This window comes from Canis aureus, chromosome 20 (genome assembly GCF_053574225.1).
Source record: "Canis aureus isolate CA01 chromosome 20, VMU_Caureus_v.1.0, whole genome shotgun sequence".
In the NCBI taxonomy this organism is placed as follows: Eukaryota; Metazoa; Chordata; class Mammalia; order Carnivora; family Canidae; genus Canis; species Canis aureus.
The window spans coordinates 15,707,186-15,713,185 of NC_135630.1; the positions used below are offsets into that span (position 1 = coordinate 15,707,186).

Consider the following 6,000-nt stretch of genomic DNA (forward strand, 5'->3'; position numbering starts at 1 on the left):
TCTCTGTGTCTGTCATGAATAAATAAATAAAATCTTTCTTAAAAAAAGAAATAGTGTGTAACTGGGGTGCCTGGATGGCTCAATTGGCATCCAATTCAGCTCAGGTGGTGGTCTCTGGATGGTGAGATCAAGCCCCATCTTGGGATGAAGTTTCCGCGAAGACTCTGTTTGAAGTTTCTCTCCATCTGCCCCTCCCCACATGTGCATGCTCTCTTTCTCTCAAATAAATAAATAAACTTTAAAAAAAGAACAAATAATTTATATGACATGGTCTCTGATGTCAAGATCTTCATATGCAAAAGAGGAAACAAATTGTATACATAATAGAGCGTAACTATATAACTACATTAGTTAATGTACATTTTGTAAGTGAAATATGAAATTTAGTTACATAGATTTTAACTTAAACTGTAATTATAATTACATTACTCTATAGATAGAGAATACATAGATTAGTCTGAGAGGATATTAATATGCAATGGATATTTAGTGAAGAAATTCCTCAAACACATGATTACTTGGCAATAAGGAATGTTTCTCAAAAGAAGTAATGAATCAAAGATGTAGTTTTGAATTAGAGTGATATACAGAGTAATTTAGTAATACTACTGCACTGACAAAGATTATGTGGCCTTAAATGTGTGGGAGTCAGTGGAAAGTAATTAGTATATCTTTTAAGCTTTGGTAAGACAAGTATATTGGACACACAGAGTTCTTATCTGAAAAACTGCATAGTTTCTTTTTTTTTTATTTATTTATTTATTTTTTTTATTATTATTATTTTTTTTATTGGTGTTCAATTTACTAACATACAGAATAACACCCAGTGCCCGTCACCCATTCACTCCCAACCCCGCCCTTCTCCCCTTCCACCACCCCTAGTTCGTTTCCCAGAGTTAGCAGTCTTTACGTTCTGTCTCCCTTTCTGATATTTCCCACACATTTCTTCTCCCTTCCCTTATTTTCCCTTTCACTATTATTTATATTCCCCAAATGAATGAGAACATATAATGTTTGTCCTTCTCCGACTGACTTACTTCACTCAGCATAATACCCTCTAGTTCCATCCACGTTGAAGCAAATGGTGGGTATTTGTCATTTCTAATAGCTGAGTAATATTCCATTGTATACATAGACCACAGCTTCTTTATCCATTCATCTTTCGTTGGACACCGAGGCTCCTTCCACAGTTTGGCTATCGTGGCCATTACTGCTAGAAACATCGGGGTGCAGGTGTCCCGGCGTTTCATTGCATTTGTATCTTTGGGGTAAATCCCCAACAGTGCAATTGCTGGGTCGTAGGGCAGGAATATTTTTAACTGTTTGAGGAACCTCCACACAGTTTTCCAGAGTGGCTGCACCAGTTCACATTCCCACCAACAGTGTAAGAGGGTTCCCTTTTCTCCGCATCCTCTCCAACATTTGTTGTTTCCTGCCTTGTTAATTTTCCCCATTCTCACTGGTGTGAGGTGGTATCTCATTGTAGTTTTGATTTGTATTTCCCTGATGGCAAGTGATGCAGAGCATTTTCTCATATGCATGTTGGCCATGTCTATGTCTTCCTCTGTGAGATTTCTGTTCATGTCTTTTGCCTATTTCATGATTGGATTGTTTGTTTCTTTGGTGTTGAGTTTAATAAGTTCTTTATAGATCTTGGAAAAACTAGCCCTTTATCTGATATGTCATTTGCAAATATCTTCTCCCATTCTGTAGGTTGTCTTTGAGTTTTGTTGACTGTATCCTTTGCTGTGCAAAAGCTTCTTATCTTGATGAAGTCCCAATAGTTCATTTTTGCTTTTGTTTCTTTTGCCTTCATGGATGTATCTTGCAAGAAGTTACTGTGGCCGAGTTCAAAAAGGGTGTTGCCTGTGTTCTTCTCTAGGATTTTGATGGAATCTTGTCTCACATTTAGATCTTTCATCCATTTTGAGTTTATCTTTGCGTATGGTGAAAGAGAGTGGTCTAGTTTCATTCTTCTGCATGTGGATGTCCAATTTTCCCAGCACCATTTATTGAAGAGACTGTCTTTCTTCCAATGGATAGTCTTTCCTCCTTTATCGAATATTAGTTGCCCATAAAGTTCAGGGTCCACTTCTGGATTCTTTATTCTGTTCCACTGATCTATGTGTCTGTTTTTGTGCCAGTACCACACTGTCTTGATGACCACAGCTTTGTAGTACAACCTGAAATCTGGCATTGTGATGCCCCCAGATATGGTTTTCTTTTTTAAAATTCCCCTGGCTATTCGGGGTCTTTTCTGATTCCACACAAATCTTAAAATAATTTGTTCTAACTCTCTGAAGAAAGTCCATGGTATTTTGATAGGGATTGCATTAAACGTGTATATTGCCCTGGGTAACATTGACATTTTCACAATATTAATTCTGCCAATCCATGAGCATGGAATATTTTTCCATCTCTTTGTGTCTTCCTCAATTTCTTTCAGAAGTGTTCTATAGTTTTGAGGGACGCATTCCTGGAAAGCCACAAACTACCAAAACTGGAACAGGAAGAAATAGAAAACCTGAACAGGCCAATAACCAGGGAGGAAATTGAAGCAGTCATCAAAAACCTCCCAAGACACAAGAGTCCAGGGCCAGATGGCTTCCCAGGAGAATTTTATCAAACGTTTAAAGAAGAAATCATACCTATTCTCCTAAAGCTGTTTGGAAAGATAGAAAGAGATGGAGTACTTCCAAATTCGTTCTATGAAGCCAGCATCACCTTAATTCCAAAGCCAGACAAAGACCCCACCAAAAAGGAGAATTACAGACCAATATCCCTGATGAACATGGATGCAAAAATTCTCAACAAGATACTGGCCAATAGGATCCAACAGTACATTAAGAAAATTATTCACCATGACCAAGTAGGATTTATCCCTGGGACACAAGGCTGGTTCAACACCCGTAAAACAATCAATGTGATTCATCATATCAGCAAGAGAAAAACCAAGAACCATATGATCCTCTCATTGGATGCAGAGAAAGCATTTGACAAAATACAGCATCCATTCCTGATCAAAACTCTTCAGAGTGTAGGGATAGAGGGAACATTCCTCGACATCTTAAAAGCCATCTATGAAAAGCCCACAGCAAATATCATTCTCAATGGGGAAGCACTGGGAGCCTTTCCCCTAAGATCAGGAACAAGACAGGGATGTCCACTCTCACCACTGCTATTCAACATAGTACTGGAAGTCCTAGCCTCAGCAATCAGACAACAAAAAGACATTAAAGGCATTCAAATTGGCAAAGAAGAAGTCAAACTCTCCCTCTTCGCCGATGACATGATACTCTACATAGAAAACCCAAAAGTCTCCACCCCAAGATTGCTAGAACTCATACAGCAATTCGGTAGCGTGGCAGGATACAAAATCAATGCCCAGAAGTCAGTGGCATTTCTATACACTAACAATGAGACTGAAGAAAGAGAAATTAAGGAGTCAATCCCATTTACAATTGCACCCAAAAGCATAAGATACCTAGGAATAAACCTCACCAAAGATGTAAAGGATCTATACCCTCAAAACCATAGTTTCTTTACTCTCATTCTCACTGATGAGAGTGTTATTCATGATTAACACTGAACCAGAATTTCAGAGACACTACCTGGAGATAAAGTAGAGTCCAAGAAACAAAGCTTATGCCAAAATACTACTAGCTGAAAAGCATAGAGCAGTATTTATTGTCAGTGAAAGTACAAATTAATCTCTGGAGGCAGCTAGAAAATTTCTGTGTATCAGGTCTAATTTCTCTTTCCTCTATAGACACTCAAGTTTTTAAAAATAATTTTTAGTGCTCTCAACTAATGAGTCAAGCATAAGAATTGTGAATATAATAATGTATGTAATATTGGGTGTGTATATACCCAGTGTATATATTATAGGTATTTATACTCAATGTATTTTTATTTTTGTTTTATGGGCTTTTGGAGAATTACAAATTCCTGTCTAAAAATTAAACCCTTCGATGAATGTTCCACAGCATCCAGAGCATCTGAACACACCCTAAAAGTGTTTAGCTAATCTATCATCAATTATGATCAGTCTGAGTTCATTTTTAAAAATTAATGGATAGCTTTTTCTCCCCAAGAAATGTATAAATACATCATATTAAAAGTGGAATTCTAAAACTTTCTATTTCACCTTTGAAAGCTTCTTAGTTCCTGTTATTTTCAAAAAAACTGAAACTCTTTATTTAATCTGAGAGTTTTAGGTAAAGTAAATTATCTATTTATAGAAAATAAATCATTTCCAGGTCTATGAGAAGGAAGACCTAGATGGCAAAATCTACTTTTAGAAAATGGTTTCTTGCTAAGAATAAAGAGGTTCCTAAGCAATTGTGGGTCAGGCATTTTGCATCCCATTGTTGAGTGAAGAGTTCGGTTTCATTTCTCCCTTAACCAGGTCCTGGCCTTGGGGAGGAAAATATCATTTCTCTGAAATGAGGCAAAGAATTTTTTTCACCAACATGCCAGAAACTTTACTTACAACATCTTATTTACTATGGCAAATATAACAGATTATTCTCCTTAAGATTTAAATTACTACATTAATTTTATCTGTAACCTGGCTAAGTAGTTCATGAAGGCAATGTTAGTAATTACCATTTTTTCTCTGTTAGTTTTTAAATATTTATGATTCTTATGCTCTGGTTCACCTTATTTTTAATATTCAAGTGCTATTTTGCACAAAATGAAAATTAAGCATAGATGAAAGTAAACTCCATCTTATGCTTCATATTTCTATTTGAGACACTTACTAGCTCTTCTTTGAAGGTCGACCTGCCCAGAAGCTGCGCCAATTCAAATCATGAATTGCATGAATGCACTGCATTCAAACCAGCAGTGTCCTCCAAAAGATCAATACAAACAGCTAACGTCTCATTTCTTCCTAGCCCATATGTACTACCAAACACAAACATTATTCTGGAATAGTAACTATGGCGATTGGTTTAAAGTCATTGTAAGTAGAATGTTGGGGAAGAGAAAGTCAAGCTAGACTGTCTCAGCAATATACAACAAATCAAACAATTTGATTTCAGTTAGGAGAATAATAGAATAGTGCGTCATTCACCATTCTCCTCACCAAAAACCAGAATGTTCCACTGAATAAAATCTTCAAAAATATGGATATATATTTTGTATATATAATATATGTTTATTTTACATATAATATATATGTATTAATATATGTCCATATATATAAAATTGATGAATAGACATATATAACTATACATATAATAGATGAATGGGCACTAAGTTTTCCAAGTATTGTGTACTCCCTGTGTACTTTTACATTCTGCTAACAGTTTGAATTTTTAAGTAAATGTAACCCAGTTTGAATGTTTTATGCTTAGTCTATTTGCTTAATTTAGAATATAAGAAAAGAAATAATATGCTGAAGTCATTCTTTATATATACATGAATAGAGAATAAATAAGAAAGTATTTTCAACAAGAAGTTCAGGAGGGATATCTAGATGCAAAATTCTTGTACATATCCTCTGTATGTATCTGCATATGAAAGGTAGACTAGAAAGGTAGATAGATAGATAGATGATGATGATAGATAGATAGATAGATAGATAGATAGATAGATAGATAGATATTAGTATGTTTCTTTAATCTGAGCCAGAAAAGGGAATCATAGAATTAGGCCACCTGCCATGGCTTTTCCCATAAGACTAGATTAAAGGATGCAAACAGGTTGGATATAAACTTTGAGCTTGGACACCAGAAATAAACTGTGTCTTTCTCTCAGCTCCTGCTCAAGAAAATCATGATCACAAAGGTTTGGATCATTAGCCCTAACTTCAATCAACTATTGTAATTAGCACTAACAACAGCACAGCTTCATTTTAAAATGAAATATTGGATCAAATTGGAATAGTTTGAACAACGGCAACAAAGTTGGAGTTGGTGCCACTGCTCTTTATTTTTCAGAAGAATAAAGAGGAACTGTGTATAAAATAAGCCATCTCCAATAGAAGCATGTTAT

General features: G+C 35.6%; 1 long non-coding RNA gene across 4 annotated transcripts in view; it reads right to left on the minus strand.

Moving 5' to 3' along the window:
* LOC144291490 (uncharacterized) overlaps positions 1–4,936 on the minus strand; it is a 214,803-nt gene extending 209,867 nt beyond the window's left edge. For all 4 annotated transcript variants that reach the window (XR_013358771.1, XR_013358770.1, XR_013358773.1 and 1 more), the window contains exon 1: positions 4,764–4,936. This is a non-coding gene — a long non-coding RNA (uncharacterized LOC144291490). The remainder of the gene's footprint in view (positions 1–4,763) is intronic.
* Between the last annotated feature and the right edge of the window lie 1,064 nt (positions 4,937–6,000).